Source organism: Oculina patagonica, chromosome 11 (genome assembly GCF_052425735.1).
Source record: "Oculina patagonica isolate OP01 chromosome 11, crgOcupat, whole genome shotgun sequence".
Lineage (NCBI taxonomy): Eukaryota > Metazoa > Cnidaria > Anthozoa > Scleractinia > Oculinidae > Oculina > Oculina patagonica.
Genome location: NC_135768.1, coordinates 15,264,373 through 15,283,582, shown reverse-complemented (window position 1 = coordinate 15,283,582; position 19,210 = coordinate 15,264,373). Strand labels below are relative to the sequence as shown.

Sequence of the window (19,210 nt, the reverse complement as noted above, 5' to 3'; positions counted from 1 at the left end):
AAAAGAAATTTTAGAAAAATTAGAAAAATTTTGGACCGTAGAGAAAAAAAAAAAGAAAAAAAGAAAAAAAAAAGGGTTTTTTGGAATAATTTCAGATATTAAGGGTTAGGGACACTGTCACAAGCTTCAATTCAAAAATTTAAGAGACTAAAGACGTCTAGAAATCTACGAATAGTGGCCCAGTTTTGTTCAAAGTTACAATGCCAGTGTACTGAAGCTATAAACAAGTGATATTTATCTGATGCTATCAGGAACTTTTGAAAAAAATCTCAACTTGAAAAAGTCAGGCTGATTTTTTTAAGTTCTGCCCTTGAGGCCTGGAAAACAGCTAAAAAAACTTATAACGGCTTCCATCTTCCTTCGACACAATTTGCTTTATATCTTCACCTTGATGTTCTAAATGCATTTCGTGTACGAGAAAGAGAACTTTTAAAAACTTTAGTTTTAGCACGTTTTACTGAAAAGCAGAAAAACCTCCATGACAGTGTCCCTTTAAATAGGGCAGCACTAAATAGTGAGGAGCACTAATAATCTTGTGGCTCTCTCCCTTGCTCTCTGTGTAAAAGTAAAAACTATTAAAACTACAAAGTTGAAAACTATATATAGTACTATTAACAATATTCTAGATAAGAATGTTGCAGAAACCAACGGAAAATTTCGTTTACACACTTATCATTTATTCCCAATCTCTGCTTTAAGTATTTGGCTTTTGCCCTGTTAAGTGCTTTGATGTTCTTTAGGTAATTGAATGTTGCTCTCGTTCTTACATGAGAGAAGGAGGTCACAAATATCAAACAAAGAGTTGGCCTACCAACAATGTGACTTAGGGCGCATTTTTTATTCCCAATTCTGGAATTAGAACGGCCATAATGTGAAATGCGCGCGTTTTTCTCTCCCGCATTCCTGTTCCGGAATGGACAGAACGTCATTCCATTTATTCTGTTTCCAGGGGCAGAATGAACAGAATGTTGCAAATAAAAATCCAAGATGGCGGACGGCATAGCCCGTGATTCTGGGGATGTGTCTCCTCTCCTTTGTGAATAGCACTGCAAAAACGTTCGGCAAATCCATACTTTCATCTTCCTCTTTATTAAGTTGCTGCAATAATATAGCTGCAGTGGCAGCCTCTTCGTCGGCCACCATATTTTTACACAATGTTTAATCTTACCAGGCCCGCACAAATCATCTCGACCACATGGGCGTTTTTTAACTGCAAACAATCCGAATTATTCCTAGAATTCTGTACCAACCATTCTTATTTCAGAATTGTGGGCAAAACACGCGCCCTTAAGTTCGTAGTTTGGGTACCTTAAAAATCTTACCTTCTGCAAAAGAGGGGGCAAAGGGGCAAGTAAAAAGGCTACTGAAAAGGGAATAACAGTTAGAAAAAGAACACGGGGAAAGGAAAATGAGCAAAATTGCTAGAAAAGATAATATAAAGTAAAAGTCAATCTTTAAAATGTTAAAATTTGGCCTTTTAGAAAACTGAAAATTTTGTCATTTAAATCTCGTTTATAAGATCATATTTTCAATTTAAGTTTGTTATTTTATTGTGTTTTAGCTGTTGGGGTCACGTGGGACATCACGGGTACAAGACCCAGATCTCTATCGGTGACGACTGTGATTTTACTCACGTGATGGTGCACGAGATCGGACATTCAGTTTATCGACCTTCTGGCACGAGCAGAGCAGGCCGGACCGTGACAGCTATATCAGTGTTTTATGGGAAAATGTGTTACCAGGTAAGACTGCGTGACAGAGACATGATTAGTCTTACATGGGAGAACGTATTACCTGGTAAGACTGCGTGACAGAGACATGATTAGTCTTACATGGGAGAACGTATTACCTGGTAAGACTGCGTGACAGAGACATTAGTCTTACAAGGGAGAACGTATTACCTGGTAAGACTGCGTGACAGCTATATCAGTGATATATGGGGGAATGTGTTTCCAGGTGAGACTGCGTGACAGAGACATTAGTCTTATATGGCAGAACGTATTACCCGGTAAGACTGCGTGACAGATATATCAGTGATATATGGGAGAATGTGTATCCAGGTAAGACTGCGTGACAGATACATATGTCTTATATGGGAGAACGTGTTACCAAGTAAGACTCCGTGACAGCTGTGTTATATGGGAAATTCGAATGTGGGAGAAAAATGATGTTCTCATTTATTTATGTTTGAACTGAGCTAAATGAAAAATGCGTGGCGAGCTAACAAAAGTGTTGCGGCGCGAAAAATTTGTTATTGCCGTGACAGGCTGAGAAACAAATATGGCCAACAACCCTTTAAATACAACCTGCGAGATACTCTCGAACATTCAACGGCTTCCGGCCTTCTGATTGGCTGTATTCAGGGCATGGAATAACAGTAAGCACTTAATGACTGGTCTTATGGGAAGTAAAAACCACTGTGTATAGTGTTTCCCGTGGGAGAGATATATGTAGTATTTTTTATACCCACCAAAATTGAAGTTCCTACGGCTGCCTAAAAACTAAAAAGGACATGTTAAAAATTTTTTAACATTGTGTAGCACTTCGAGTTTCTAATTTTTTCACCCCCAACTAAAAATGAAGTTTTTCTATACAACCTCGAATAGCCCGCTGCGTTTTTGAACATTTTCACACGGTTTTAAGACACGCATTTTTTGTGGTTATTGGCAAGTCCAAGAGTTAAGCTGCTGTTGCCCTAGAGGGTTTTAAGGTGTATCAGGTGGTACGCTCTCGTCCAATAGAAAACTGCGTTTCAGCTGGGAGTATAACACTTTGTTTGATATCATTCCTTTCCATTATTAGGTCTCGAAGACGCCTTCGCCAAAAGAAAGTGGGGAACTGAAGTAGTTGATTATGGCGTGCCGTACGATTTTGAGTCCATCATGCACTACCCGTTCACGGCTTTTTCCAAAAATGGCAAACCGACCATTCGTAACATAGTGCCCATGAATGGAAAGGTCCCGTATGTGGAGCTGAGTGATGGAGACGCGCAACAGACAAATGCAATGTACAAGTGTGACGGTAAGGATTTTAAAGGGGCGGTGTCAAGTTATTTCCACAGCAACGATACTCAGGGCTCAGTTGGAGCACGATCGTTGTGGCTCAAGAGATGATATCAGTTTTAGTTCACAGATTGGAAATTGGCTGGTGTGACAGACTGGTGTGGCAAAAACAACAAATGTTTTTTTTACTGATTTGAGTGACGATTATAGAGAGAGAATATCCTTGGCGCTTACAATGAGTGTTTTTTTTTCTTTAGCTGTGATGAGGAAAAGAGCCATTGATGATTTCAGCGTTTTCCGGCCCGTTCCACGCATTCAAAAACGAAGTAAGTGTTTTTGTCAAACTTTATGCGCCTTTAAAATATTTTTTGACTACCTTTGGTGTTACTTCTCAAAGGTTTTCTCTGTACATGTGTTGTGTGTGCTCTGGCCTTTTGGCTGTTTGTAGTTGTTTATCGACCTTACTTGTTCAATATCTTCTAATCCGCAATCTTTAAGTGAAAAATAAAAATAACGACTGAAAGGGGCAGTGTCACCAAGATTTAGTGCTTCTTGAAAATTCAATAAAGATGTTGGCATCAATTGGAAGTCCACTTAACTAATAGTGGCCTTGCCTTGCTAAAACACACAGTACTACATGTATCAGTCATAAAAATTGTTAAAAACTGACTCCAAGCAGATAGCAATAAAGTGGCCGAAAACTTGAAAAAGTCAGGCAGACTTTCTCAAGTTTAACAGTTTTAATTGGACGACAATCACATAAATCCATTGATTCCGTTTTTTTTTCACATCTTGGAGAATGGTTTCATGCCTTTCTTTTATTGTTCAAGGGTTATTTTGTTGAACAGTGAGTGCACCCTCAAAGATCTAGCATAATTTACACAAAAACGTAGAAGACTTGTCGTGATAGTATCCCTTTAAAACAGAGAAAGAACCTTTTAATAACACGGAAAAACAAGCAAGTAAGTAAAGAGGTAAAGATTGAAGAAGATTAAAACCGATTGTGGTATAGGCTTTAAAAACTGTTAGACTGAAAAGGTTACATTTGTTTGTATCTTTGCTATATTTGTTTTGTAATAAAGCTATAGTTTTGTCATTTAGCTCCATAGAAGTAGTTTCTTCTCTAACATTACTGATTAAGTTTCGTAGGGAATATTTGTCAAAGCTTAATAAAATAGGCTAAGCCCAACCGCCACACAGTCCTTTATTCTAAGCTCGTTTGTAAATGGCTTCTTTTATCAGGTTCTGGTCTGTGTAGAGATGATGCAGGCACATCAAGCTGTCAGTCATGGGCGAGTCACGGATACTGTGAGAGACACCCTGCTAACATGCACACGTGGTGTAAGGTCACGTGCAAGCTCTGTAGCAGCGGTAAGTAGTCGTCAAAACCCCTTCAACTATACAAACGAGTAGAAGGTTAGGAACTGTTTTTTAGAAAAATAAAATGAACCCCTTTGCATGGTCTTTTCATTTACTACTGAGAAATCAGACAAGTTGAGATTGTATAATCGAATGGTAATCCTTGAATGACCAGTAACTATCAACAGTTCTCGTATGATCTTCAACAAGCAACTATTTTAAAAAGAAATAGGTTTTTCGTTTCCGGGTTGCAGAACATTGAGCATAATAATCATATAAGTGATAGGAAGCGGAACGATTGAGAAGAAACGGGTTTGTGAAATTTGTGAGATCTTTGGGCGAAATTCAGTATTACGGAAGCAGTGACCAAACAGCGACGCTTTTTGCATGCATTCAATTTCCTTTGCCATTCGCTTTGTGTCAAGACCTTTCAACTTGCCCTTGCGACAATTCTTCCGTGCGAGCAAACACGAGATAAGTCAACAATAAGGTAGGGTATAGCTAGAATTTTTACACAACAATTAAACACGGAAAGAGCTCTCATTTCATTTTTCACCAATACATCGCTTTAATTGGACTTAAAAATATTGCAGTCGCCGGGTATTTCCCTAGGCTCGACTTCCGCTGCCTTCTCGGGTCCGGTATTTTCCCGAAAAAGCGGCTGGAAATCAAATCTAGTATTTCCCTTGGTAATAATTCTCAATCTCTTTTCGACTTCCTGCCGATTATCTTTTCAATATTTGAAGAACGTGTTTTCACCAGGTTGTTTGCCTTTGCTAAAACGTGTTCACATTGTGGTTACGAGCGTTCTTCTGATTGGATAGTAGCCCCCACTGTGGAAATAATTCACATCGGATCCAAAAACAAGATCGTTTCGTTCCCGAGGAAACGAAACAAAGTTCATTGTCAGTGTACGGGCCATTTTCGGAAATTATCGGAGTCTTCGGGTCATTTTCGCCAACTATCAGAAAACGTTGGGTGAACTTTGGAAACGGAGATTGTCGTCGGTCATGTTGGGAAGTCCTCGAAGTATTTTAATTTTTTTCTGTGTCTAAACGAATAAGAATCCAAAAATAATTATAAAAATATTTTGTACCTTCCGTCCAAAATGTACGAATCCTTTTTCTTTTACTTTTGCCTTGCTTTTTGACCTACGCAGATTCATGTATGGATAGGGACGGTAACTGCCCAGCTTGGAAGAAGGGTGGAGCTTGTCAGACTAACCCAGATATCATGAAAGAGTGGTGTCTTCACTCATGCAACTTTTGTAATGGTGAGTTGTACACAAAACTATTTCAGAAAACATCCCATTGAATTTTGAAAAAAAAAACACTTTCAACATATCCTTGACAACTCTCGCGCTCATTGGTCAGAAGCAATGTTTGATGAAAGTATAAACCATGAAACTGACGAAGCATGTTACGCAATGTAAGGCAAACTTCTAAAAAGCTGAGCCAGAAATTGCCGCAACCAAAAAGCAGAGTCCGGCGAGTTGCGAATAGTCAGTTGGAACATTTAGGACGAAATTTCCTACATATTCCACAACTTCAATAGAAAAAATGCGATCTCACCGGCGAGTTGTCACGCGTGCGCACGATTTTGTTAATTTTTCCATGGTGTAGTCCATGTAAAATGAAGTCGATCTATTGATTTAGCATTTTATTTTACCACGGGAATCGAAGCAACTACCCAAACACCGGGGTACAGAAATACTCATGTTAAGCAAGGCCATTAACTAGGTTCATATGTGACACGCGTCCTGCATACTGCTGGGATCAGCAATAAAGATCGCCTACTGTATGATGATAAATAAAGAAAGATGGTACATTTTTAACTCGGTAGCGAAGTGAGAAAGATGTTTTGTTCATCACGATTGCAATAACTTGGGAGTTGAAAGTTCATTATTTTCATTAGTGTAATGATTTTCATACCATATATACCTATCGTTTTTTAAAAGCTCCACCGACCCAGCCTCCCACTCCACCTTTTCCAACAACCCAGCCTCCAGAACCTCCAACAGGCACAGGAAGCCCAGCTACAGGAAGCCCGACTGTACCAACATCTGGTCCATCATTAAACGCAACAGGTATGCAGATACTTTTAACTCATTCAAACATTTTGCATTGAATTCTGCTCTCTTTCTTACATGGAAAGCTATGTTTTAAAAAGTATAAAGCACAAAACAGCGTTTTATTGTTTATATATCATAAAATATTTAATGTAACGCAAGCCATACAAATTTTAGAAACACGAAACAACTTTTTAAAGACGTGTTTCGGCATGACTCATGCCATCTTCAGTTTATTGAGAATTTAAAATATAGGGCTATATATATACCCAAGCTACAAATACAAAAATAGAAATGTATACAAAGTAAAATTACAGTAACAAAAGATAACGGTAAAGCCGTTACAAAGTGGCAGGTACTGTCTGGTACTGTCTGGAACAGTAATTACTCACAGTGATTACAACGCAAGCCTTGTATTAAAGTATTGTAACAAAACACTCATGTCAATTTAGAACACTTGAGAAATGTCAAAGCACTCAATTGCGGTTTGTGCTTTAAATTGCCGTTGTGTAAGTTTTACGACAGTAAAATGACGTGGCTTTAGCTTCTTTATTTGTTAAATAAAAACACATGCATAGAAGGTGCTTTTAACCTAGCCTGCGTAGCAGGCGTCTAAAGGGGAGGGAGGGGGAGTTGGGAAGAGGGACAGAAAGAGGGAAAAAAACGGAGGGGGAGTGAGGACGAGAGGGGGAGGGACGCCTGCTCTAAGAACCCCCTTTTGTTCATTTCTGCGGCCGCTGGCGGCCGCAAAATTCTGATTGGCTAGGAAACAATGGGTATTGTAAAATGCAAGTGTCACAATTTTATTTCACAAACAACTAAGATGGCGGCGGTCATGGACGTATTAGCAAGTGCTTTAAGAGACTTAAATCTTGCTAATCTGCAAGAATCTGCTGTCAGGGCTCTTCTAGCCGGTAGAGATCCTGGCGGTTTTGCCAACTGGTTACGGCAAGAGTTTGATTTATCAAATGTTTGTGCGTGCAAAGAACTACGAACTATTAAACGAAAATCAGTGCGATAATGCAGCGATTCTCGTTATTTCGCCACTGAAGAGCTTTATCGAAGATCAGCTCCAGGATTTGGAATCATTGGGCTACCCTGCGGCTGACTTGTCCAAATTATCGACTTGACTTGACTTGTCCAAATTATCGACTTGACTTGACTTGTCCAAATTTCCTTGCTTTCGTTCCGGAGTAACCGTCGTTGGAAGTTGACGTTTGGTGCTGATTTCTTCGACCGTTGACTCACAATTCGCCGCCGGAAAAGCAGTGGCATTTCTGGAAGTTACAGCTGTCTTGATAAAATAATAAAACTCCGCAGCATTTCGCATTTTGCGGCCGCAACTTCTGCAAACGCGTTCTGACAAACTTTGGAATTTAAGTAACGGAAATCCAGTCGAAGAACAGCAATCTGCCAGAACTGTTCCTGGACTCTCTTGCCTTGTAGATTTCGTAAATAAATTTTCAAACGACGCTCTTGAACCTGAAATGTTAGACTTTCAAATACCACAGCACAGAATCGACAGCGACCATTGAATTCGTTTTCCTTTTTTTTTTGCCCCGTTTTGAACTCTTTGTAGGAGTTCCGGACATTTTCACGCTAACTCATGACTGTCCCGAGGTGAGATTTTCTACTTTGCACAAAAATACTTGCGCTTCCGGAGTCCCGGGAAACAGAAATTCCTGCGTGTCTTAGAAGCGTGCGCTGCGTTCTGATTGGTTAACGTAGTAACAGTTAACTGACAGTTACTAAATTGGATTACCGGAAAATTGGTGGGTGTTATGCAAAATACCGGGTTCTTACGGCAGGCGTTCCCTCTTCCCCTCTTCCCCTTCTTTTCCCCTCTCCCTTTCCCTCCCCTTTTTTACGCCTGCCACGCAGGCTACTTTTAACCAACCGTTTTCAAAACCAAATCCAATTGTTGCACATGGGACTTTCCCGGGCTTTACATCAGCTGCACTCTTTCCCACACTTGGGACCGGTTTATTTCTCTTTTCTTTTTTGCTTGCGTGGTTTCCCGTGCTTGACGGCTTTTGAGCTGCAAAATCACCTCTTTTCCGAACTTCGCACCAGTCACGTGTTTTTCCGCGCTTGGCGCGGGTTGCATGTCTAACCGCGCTTGGCGCGGGTTGCATGTCTTACCGCGCTTGGCGCGGGTTGCATGTCTTACTGCGCTTTCAATGGTTGCTTGTCTGATCACCTAGGCATTGGTTACATTTTTCCTTGCTTTGAACAGGTTACACATTTTCCCGTGTTTGCAACAGGTTTGCTTGTTTTGCCGCGCTTTTCACGTTTCTTTGAAATTTTGATGGGTTTACTTTGCCGTTTGCCTCCATTGGCTTTGTTATAGTCGTACTTCGATCACTTAGTTTTTTAGAAGTCATTTGAATCATGATCTTTTTTTGGTATTTCAGGTCTCCGCTGTGTGGACAAGTCGAGCCAATGCCCGAGCTACGACCCTGCAGGATGCGAACATTCAGGTTGGATGATGAGAAACTGCCGTGTGAGCTGCAATGCAAAATGTGACAGGACGCCACTCAGACCTGAAGGTTTGGACGTCAGTTTTTCCGTTAGCGTTTGTGAATAATGTTTATCACTGAAAGGAAGGGTCGAATGGGTTTATCTTTGTTTTCAGGTAGAGAAGTATGGTTTAACATGATCCGTTCAGAGAAACCGAAAATCGAGATATTTCTGTCCGGCCTGGCACCTTATTCATCACTTTTATTGATAGACGTCATTTTGACATGTCAGACGATATTTTATACATTTCTAGTCGATTTTTCTTGGTTGCCAACAAACTGTTAACTTCGACGTTTTAAAATTTTGACAACATTTCTCAATACATTATTTTAATACATGCAGAAATGAGCTCACTTGTGAAAACCATAGATTTTATATTTGCCTCTTCGACTGCCACACTTGACCACACTTCGCTTTGGCAAAAAAGATCCACGAAAAGCTGATTATGTTGAAATTTTGCGTCATGAGATTGATTGGTTGATTGATTCACTTTTATTTTGAACTTCTTTACGTGAAAGCCGTATTGAAACAGAAGTAGATACACTAAAAATGTGTACAAATAGTAATATATAGATTTAGGGAAGCCAAAAAGCGTAGCTCCCCATTTATTTAATTTTCACTGGAGCTTACAATGTTTTCATTTTAGTGAATAAGCGGCCCAGGTACTAATGTTAACGGCGGTTCATAGGTGCAAGACAAATTTAAATCGCTCACGGTTAAACTGAATGTCTTCGGTACGACAAAAGAAATAAGATCAAATAATCTTAAAGCAGGGCAAGTGTCATTACTCATGGCACGGAAAATTACTACAGAGTACAGTAAATTATCTGCTTCCTAGCAATAGAAAATAGTTTCACGATACTGTTATAGTTTCGCAACAGTTTAGTAGACCCCACAATATCTATTACATTAATATAGGATATATTCGACAATTTCACAGAGCCTGTCGGATTAGCTCAATTGAGAAGGTGCCAGTATGCGGCACGGAAGGTCGTGAGTTCAAATCCCAGAGCAGTCAGCCTTATTTTTTATTACCCCGTAGCAATAAAATGGTTTGTTAATTATATCAACCCGATTTAGCTTTCGAATGCTCCTTCATGTACGACGCTGGCTTTACAGATAGACACGAAAGTCATCCATCGATTATGGCTCTCAATGTCCACTTTTTGGCGGTCGATTACTTTCTACACGTAATTGTCAGCCACAATTTGTGTCTTTGCTTCTTGTTTTTCATTTCAAACGCCTTTAAATTTTAAAGGCCGCCTTTATACGGCCTTCTTGCTTTACTCTTTCCTGTCTTCTACCATTAAACTATGGCCGCCATGTTGCACGACGTACGTTGTTCGTCGTACGGCGCACGCGCCCGCGAACCATGCCGCTAGCCATGATGACCATGAAAACTCAAATCGACAGTGTTCTTTAATGATAATAATGATAATGTATTTATATAGCGCATTTTCCATGTGTATATGTTCAAATGCGCTTTACATACACTGTAATTTTAAGATACAATTGTAAAGGCCAGACCACAACACCGGGAGCTTCGTGCCCTACTCTTTGCGAATAGTGTGTGGGTTCTTTAACGTCCCCTGTTAGAATACTGAAGATACAGGAGACGGGACCTACGGTTTATCGTCCTTTTCCGAGAAGACTAGAATGTCTAACCATTTGCAGATGTAATTACAAAGGCAGCACATTCTCCTCAGTTATTTTAAGACCCTGAGTGTTGGTCCGGTCTGGGGTTCGAACCCACGACCTCCCGCACAGCAGTCCGGCGCTCTACCAACTGAGCTAACCAGGCGGCGGTTTCCTTCTTTCTTTCATGGGTATGGTGCTCTGCTCTGCGGCCCTTCGGGCCGCTGGAGAGCTCCGCTAAAATCTAGTCAACAGTTTGCTTGCCTACTGGCCAGGTTTCCTTTTTCAGACAGACAGACAGACAGACAGACATATAAGCAGGCGGACAGACAGAGAGACAAACAGATTGTAAGATATCCATAGCTGTATTAGCCTTTCATTAGCAGATCAAGGATTAAATATAAAAAACATACTTTCTTCTTTAGGTTCCTGTGCTGAGCCGCTTGGTCTTGGTTGGGATAACCGACTCCCCGACAGCGCTTTCACTGCTTCATCACAGCTGTCTCCTGGTAAGTCAAACTTCTCCTGAAGAAACGTTTGATTAAGTTAGCTAGAGCTGGTTTTACTGTGGAAATTAATTACTTGCTGGGATCTATAATCATTTTATGTATAATTATTAGAGTTTCTGTGATCGAAAGTTTTGGGTCTGGTAGCAGTTCTCGCAAGGTCTCGTATGAATGGCTCGCTACCCTTCGGGAGAACAATAGAACAAACAACAGGAACAATAATAAAGTATTATTTCGTTTGTCTCACGACGTAGTCACGTGTGATGGAGATCGCGACGTTTCGACTGCATACTGCTAGTCTTCATCAGGCGATAAGGTCGACTGGTTGTGCGTTAGCTTATAAAGCACACGGCTGTGCTGTGATTGGTTGGTTTTCAACAGCTGTGATTGGTGCATTTCGATCCTCAGTGTTCTGCATGCTGGTGTACTGTTGCTCCCTCGGCGGTCCGCAGTCGTACAGTTCTCGTGTTGTTGTGTTTTTTGATCGTGGGCATCCATGCTTCAGGAATTTCAATTCCACTGTCCCTGTTGATATTATTAGGGTGAAGTCTTATGTGAGTCGCCTCTTTGACCCGGCGTGTGTACCAGTGCGAGTCACGATCAATAAACTTTACCTCATTCCAAAGCGGGTAGTGTCCGGTGTTGTTGGTGTGCTCTGCAACGGCGGAAGTCTGGGTGCGGGCGAGTCGGATGTCCCGGTCGTGTTCTTTTTAACAGAAACAATGTCCCAGCCCCAAAACAACTGCTACAGCTACACCAAAAGGACCAGTAGAATTCAAGCTTACGAGAGCTACTACAAAGATGCGTAAAGTTTTATTACAGTGGTAGTGTTTACAAAACAACTGTTTCTGTTGATTAGTAATCAACAGAAACAGTTAATACTTGTGTAAAACCTGTTCTGCCGCTATACTGCCGCCTTTTCAATTGGCAATCTTGTTTTCTTTTCCAGGTGGTGGTTGGTGGGCGTTGCCTAGTAACGCACGTCTTTATTTTGAGGATGATTACGACAACAAACGTATCGGCAGCTGGTGTGCTGTAGACAGAAGCCCGCAGTGGCTGAGGATTGACTTGGGGCAAACTAAGACAATCACTGGAATCGCTACGCAAGGTTAGATACTTAAACAACGAAAATGTTCGGACGGATTTGGGATACACCATCAGACGGACAAAAAGACACCTTTAAAAATAAATTCAAATTTTAGATGACATATTAGGCAGCTTTAGTTTTTAGACTCGCGTTTTTGAAGTAAAGCTGTGACAGTGTCCCTTTTAGAAGGCTGTGATCAAAAACACATTTTAAAACAATACCCACAATTTACCCTCCAATAAGTCGTAGTTACAGAGTCGCGGCCAAAGAAAACCTTATTCAGCCGCAAACCTACTCTAACTTAGAGTTTGTTTAAAGTTATCGAAAGTCGTGAGAAAGTTTTTTGCAATTGTGAAGTTGTTGCCTCGTTCTCCTCAACTGTAACTGCAAATTTTTGAAATCTTTTAGGACGGGATGTATTCGTTGAGCACGTCAAGAAGTACGAACTAGCCTTCAGTTCTGATGGAACGAACTTCAAGAACTACGAGGAGAACGGAAAATCGAAGGTGAGAAGCCGAAAGACTTACCTTGAATTATAGAAAGATAAATTTTTATGCTTTAATTGTGTAGAACAGTACTCGAAAAAGAACAGGAACCTGTTGGGAGATGTGTGAGTGGCATTACTCAGAGAATAAATGAATTGGACAAATGTGAACGTATTTTTGCGTCCCAGTTTGTTTGATTCTGTTACAATGATACAGGCAAAAAAACGTAATACTTGAGGGGCACTATCATGAGCATATCTTTAAAGAGCCAAATGGCACAAGACAAGGGAGTGTGTCACGGATTTTAGCCAAATATAGGCATAGGAAATGACTATCAAATTCGCTGAAGTATAAAAATAACCTCTTTAAACAGTGATGGAACATTTCATTAACACGGCAATACAAAAGAAGGTACGGATGGCCAAAAGCGACGAGGATTAAAACGGATTGTGATATGGGTTTTTGGAATATTGTTGGGCTAAACAGTTTTCAAAATTAATCTTGTTTGCTTGTAACTTTAAATTACAACGCCCGGGTGATACATATTGGTTGCAATGAAGCTATGGTTTTGTCATTTAGATCCATAGAAGTAATTTTTTTGCAAACACTAAGTTTCATAGCGAGTATTCGGCAAAACTTAATAAAATCAACTTAACTCAGCCGTGACACAGTCCCTTTAACATCAATGGAAACTTACAAATAACGGTATTGTTTTGTTAAAAGTTACTTCGGGAAGCCTTTGTCAAATTTTTCCTTGAAATGAAATGAAAGCTAGTTAGTATTTGTTATTCCTTTAAAGACAAGATGTGCTAAGCGTATTTTGTGTATGTATTTTCAGTAATAATTTCAGCCGGCACCGTTTTGTCCAAAAAATTGCTAGTGCGATAAGCATTCTAATATTACTACGTTAGGAAAACGGAGGAGAGAAGGTATCTTAGTGCGGATAATTTTTCATTTATATATGAATCATTTTCGACTGATTTACTTTTTTGTTGTTTCCTCGCAAGGTGTTCGACGGTAATTGCGACAACTTCACTCCAGTTCTAAACAGGTTTAATCCGGTTAAAGCACGTTATGTCAAAGTTCTTCCCCATGACAGTCCTTCCACATGGGTATGCATGAGAGTTGAGTTGTATGGCTGTGACGCTTAAGGTGAGTGGCTAAGATTTTCAGCAGTGCTATCACAGTTAAAGTGCCTATGAAGTAAAAAATAACTTTGCTCAATTTGCTTGTTTATGTCTTAGTTAGCACGAATATGCGTGTTTAAGATATCAAAAGCGCTTTTTTCTAGTATTTTTTGAGCCTCGAAGTTTGGATTTCGCAATTTGAAGTGGGTCCTTTCGCGCGCGGCCAAACGCTCTGGTTTCACCGGAAATGACGTACTTAGTGGTTCTAAAGACACCAGGATTATGGCGTAAAGAGAGCAAAGAGGGCTGGCGAAAGCTATATTTCGGCTTTTGAGTCAAACAAAGGCAATTGCACAAACGAAACTGCAACAAATACACTTATTTCCTTTGGTGAAGCTTCGCACAGTAAATGGAAGCGAAATTTCCATGTGTATAGTAAAGCTATTCGTTCTGATGAAAACGCAAGAAGAAACGAATTCTGTTCCGTCGGCAGTTCAAGGATTGCTGTTCTCAGCAAAAGCTCTTCCTTGCCACAAATGAAACGATAAAGTCATGAAGCGAAGAGGAAATTTATCAAAAGAGTTATTCTGTAAAGGATATGGTGGTCTCTCTATATCATTCTGCCCTGACTAGCCGAAGAAAGATTTAGCAGTCGCGCCAGGAGTTTACAATATGTTACACAGATGGGTACAGTATACGTGTTATTCTTTTATTATGAGACTTCGTTCCTCAAAATTTAATTTGTATGGTTAGTAGATCGTATTATCATTCGTAAGGTAGCAGTCGTTTCCTTTCCCAAACACTTCAAACGATCGATCGCCAGACGCAAACGAATGCATCTGTGAAAGAAGCAAAAATATGGAATGTAAAATTCGACTTGAGTGAGTTAGAAATGCTTGTTTGTTTTCAAGTAGCGCGCTTCGAATGTTGTCATTCACGTCTGTATTTCCGGTAGTATTCTATGGCGAATGCACTTTTAAACTATGCACTGAGATCTTGCAAAATCTTGGACAAATTTTACGGCTGCCTTCGCCGGAATTATTTGCTGATAAACACGCACAATAATCAGGATTTATCGTATCCGGATAAAGAAGTCGACGGTTGAAAATATACCGTAGAGCTAACGAACCATAAAGAGCAACAACTGCAGTTCTGTTTATCCTTGAAGAGGAAATTTTTGGTTTCGTTCAAGTCAAAAGGTGCTAATCTTGAGTTTGAAGAAGTGTTATCTTGCCGTGTTGTCAAGTTTAATTATGTCACTCTCACGCTTCGGAGAAATATGTCTGTCCACTGTACTTTCCCACACAAGAACACAATCAAAATGAAAGCGAGCAACTGATCGCTACTTGTATTAAAATCACCAAATCGTTATATAATACCGAAGAACCACCGGGATAGGCGTACCGTAACCTGAATTTACACATTCGACAAGCAAGAGCTAGCAAGCAACCTCGGCGCGGCAAGCAGCGCTCGTGTCAATTCCGAAGCACATTGCGACACTGCGAAGCCACTCACAAAATCAAAGCCTGTCGATGTATGTGCTTTTAGAAACAATAAAAATTCTAGTTATTCATTTTTCATAGGGAATTTCTCATTTGAATCTGCTTCGCCGAACTTCGATCGTCCTCGTCGACCAGCGCTTGTGTGAAAGAGCGCTTGATCGGCTTGCGGCGGTTGGACAGGTCCAACTAGTTACTTCAGTCCATTTAGTGTCACGATATTTCGTTGTGCGATTCATTTCTGCTAGAAACCCGCTCTGCCAAGTCCGCAGATGGCAACATATCGTTCTTGTCGGACAAGATTTCGATTTATCAACGAAAAAGCAGCAACAATCTCAGCTGAAGTAGTGAACTTCACTGTGTATCAACAAAATCTAAGTGTAAACTGATCCGTGGAACCACTAACTACGTCATTCGAGCCAAATTCGTGTCCAGTCTCCGGACCCACTGTTTTGTCTTACCGAGGGCACTTTAGGCGGCAAAAAGTCCGATTTCTCTCTCTTTGACATTATTCTTTTTTTAACTTTTCGGAAAGTAGACATAATAAGCTACCAAAAAAAGCAAAAAAGTTTTTTACTTCATAGGCACTTTAATCTAGTAGTAGCGTAAGTAATCAAGTAGTGGCAGTTTTACATTTCGAAGTGGAAAACCTGCATAGTCACTTCATTTTATAAATAGGAACCATTTAAATTTGTCTTATGTACAGAGGTTTAACATCACGTGCGAAAGCGGTTTAGGAGAACCATAGATGCAAAATATCGTACCGTACCGTATCGTATCATATCGTATCGTAATTGTAATCGTTTCGTATCGTATCGTACCGTACCGTATCGTATCATATCGTATCGTAATTGTAATCGTATCGTATCATATCGTACCGTAACGTATCGTATCATATCGTATCGTAATTGTAATCGTTTCGTATCATATCGTACCGTACCGTATCGTATCATATCGTATCGTATCGTATCGTGTCAGAAAATCACAAGCCACAGACGAGTGTTTCCTCAGCTGTATGGCATTACAAAAAAAAAAACGTTCCCTATTCTTGGTTTTCATGTTACGTCATAAATTTCTGAAATCAAAATTCACTAGGCCTACTAAATTTTCGTTGTCATTAGACGTAAGATAAACTAAAAACATATTCGTTTTTTAAACAGAGCATTTTGAATATTTGAGTTCTCCGTCGTATGTGACATCAAGCTGAGTGCCGTGACAAAGCTGTTTTGTTTGAAAAAAGGCCTTTCCTCAGTTTCCATTTTCAGCAGATTGAACATTTCAGATATAATAAGTGGTGTTTATGTGAAACTGTACTAGCTCATGAGCCAAAGATTGCCGCTGTTGTAAACAGAATTGAGTTCCAGATGGTTTCTCTGACATCACGGCGGCCATATTTGTGTCCCTCGGAAGGACACAGTTATGGCATCTCCATACTAAGCTTTATAAATTTGCGTGGAAAGGTTCGGCAAATTACTCGCGAACGGTACACCGCACAGACCTGAAACTTGGAGAAATTGTTTATCTATTTATCGTCTATAATATTTGAAATTCATAGCTTCTGTAGTTAAATGGTTTCGAATTTATTGTTTGATTGCGTGACAGTGAAAACCAGCAATTTTCCTTGGGAAAGAGATTATTTACTTTTTCGTTAACATTAGAAAACGCGTAATCTGGCTGTTACACAGAAGAACAGTAGTCGATAAAACAGAGATCAAGTAAATTTTATTGAGGGTCGATGAGTGGTCCAATGTCGATGACTCATTCTTTTTCGCAGTTATTTCCTTGGGGTGTGGGGTGGGGGTTGGGACATAAGGGTTTTTATTTGAAAGGGACTGAAATGCTCGTGGAAAATTTCAATTTGAACCACTGAAGGAGACCAATCTGGGTGTATTAGTTTTTTTTCTCTTTAACCCTTAAAAATTCCATTTTTCGTGTAAGACCAAAATCCTTAATTTACACCCCTTTAAATGCTCTAAATGCTTAGCTAGCCAACAATGGTAAATTTACAACTCTACGAGCATGAAGTCATTGCCAACAAAATCTTTCTGTCCTTGATTACGTATTTACATTTTGACGAACAGTTGTCAGTTGCGGGCGCGATAACAATTTATCGAGGAAATTACCTTATTACATGAAATTTTCGCGACACGTTAATTTCGCGATGTTTAGGTGCGCATATTTCGCGACACTTAAATTTCGCGATTTTGCAAAAATTTTGTATTTTGAATCACTTTAATTTCGCGTTTTTGAGGAAGACAATTTATATTTACTTGGCAATATTATTTAACATGTTCTTAAATTAAATAAAACGACTTTATCAAAGGAAAGATAACGTCAAAATTAACAAAAATGCAACGGGAGGACTAAATGTCAACGGTAACAACAGAGCGGTTTTCACAATGGCCACAAGCAGTTCATGCTTGTACGTGTATTATTGTTCGAGTCAATTGACCACAATATCCATTTACACTGAAAATTCCTTCCTTCAGTGGTACTAAACTCATTTTTCCTTGATTATTGGCATAATGTAAGTCACCTAATTTTTCCGTCATGTTATGTTCGCGCCACTTTAATTTCGCGAAAATTTCATGTAATAAGGTATAAACATAGGGTAATAATTAGTGAAATGTCAAATCTGACCGCGATTATTGTTTTATTTATTGTATTCTTTTGACTGAATAAATAATTTTCCTAACTCGCTATTTTTTATTCTTCCTATTTTATTGCTTTACAGAGTTTACAAGGAAAAACCCGCTCCATATAAGCCAACTGATTTAAGAATGGGTTTTGTAGAATGAGATTTGTTTTAAATGGGAATAAAAGATAGTGAAAAATCAAACATGCATGGCTTGCTTGAATTACTGTGTTTAATTTTTAACATCTTCATCTATTAATATACCAGTTCTTCATCAGTTATTCAGTTCCTTTGAACCGTGAAATATCCATGAATACAAAATCGCATGTACCCTTCTTTTGACGGGTGGTATTTCGCCTTTACGAAAAATTGTCGAAACACGTATCTTTTTACCTCTTTTGTGGTTTGCTTGTTTGCTTTGCACGAAAAACGTTCGAAAATCAGTTTTCACAGCGTATAAGCTTTAGGCTTCCAGATTTAAGGGATCTGCTAGGAATCGCTAGTAAATTTACCGTGCAGTTTTGACTCAGTTTTACAGCCCGTAAGTAAACTGAAAACTTAATGTTTACGAATATGAGTTCATAATTTTTCGTCGCATCGACATCCCTCAGATTTCAAGTGATCATTATATTTTTCACTAGACATCTTTGCTTATACAGTCAACTCTCTCTTAACGGACACCTCTGTAAGACGGACACCTCCATAAGACGGACACCTGGTGATGGTCCCTGCCGTTTTAAAGTCATTTTACTGTAACAAAACTCTCTGTAAGACGGACACCTCACTAAGACGGACAACGGACACTTTGAAATCATTAGCGGACACTTGAGAAGTGCTTTTTATCATGTTTTGTTAGTGAAAATAATTCCAAACTTCGTATCGACCAAAAGCAAAGTTAGTCAGCGCCACAAGGACACGTGTATACCAAGCTTACTACTTCTCACTAAAGAGGTCGTTTTCTACTTACAGTATTACAGTTTGTAGAGGCTCTCAATTTTTGCTTTAACAAGCAGATACGTTGCTTTTATTATTTAAGTCTTGTTGCAGTTAGCAAAGGTTTGTTGGGGCATTGTGCAAAGGTATAGCTTTATTATCTCAGAATTACTGGTGTCATGTTACCTCGACTCTCTACGAGGCGGACACCTCTCTAAGACAGACAGCTGCGGCCGGTCCCGAAGGTGTCCTTCTTAGAGAGAGTTGACTGTAGACTGAATAATTCAGAAGCCAAATTTAACCGAAGTTAATTTATTTGCGATCGGATCACTCTCTATCTTCCACCAAACAAGT

General features: G+C 39.6%; 1 pseudogene across 1 annotated transcript in view; it reads left to right on the top strand.

Annotated features, from left to right (window-relative positions):
* The window catches only part of LOC144629660 (uncharacterized), a 78,747-nt pseudogene extending 60,620 nt beyond the window's left edge, over positions 1-18,127 (top strand). The window contains exons 7-18 of the transcript XR_013566408.1: positions 1,562-1,742; positions 2,803-3,021; positions 3,260-3,328; positions 4,245-4,373; positions 5,521-5,634; positions 6,319-6,447; positions 8,844-8,978; positions 11,010-11,093; positions 12,040-12,198; positions 12,586-12,683; positions 13,670-13,814; positions 18,023-18,127. The product of XR_013566408.1 is annotated as an uncharacterized LOC144629660 (transcript). The remainder of the gene's footprint in view (positions 1-1,561; positions 1,743-2,802; positions 3,022-3,259; positions 3,329-4,244; positions 4,374-5,520; positions 5,635-6,318; positions 6,448-8,843; positions 8,979-11,009; positions 11,094-12,039; positions 12,199-12,585; positions 12,684-13,669; positions 13,815-18,022) is intronic.
* The last annotated feature ends 1,083 nt before the right edge of the window (positions 18,128-19,210 follow it).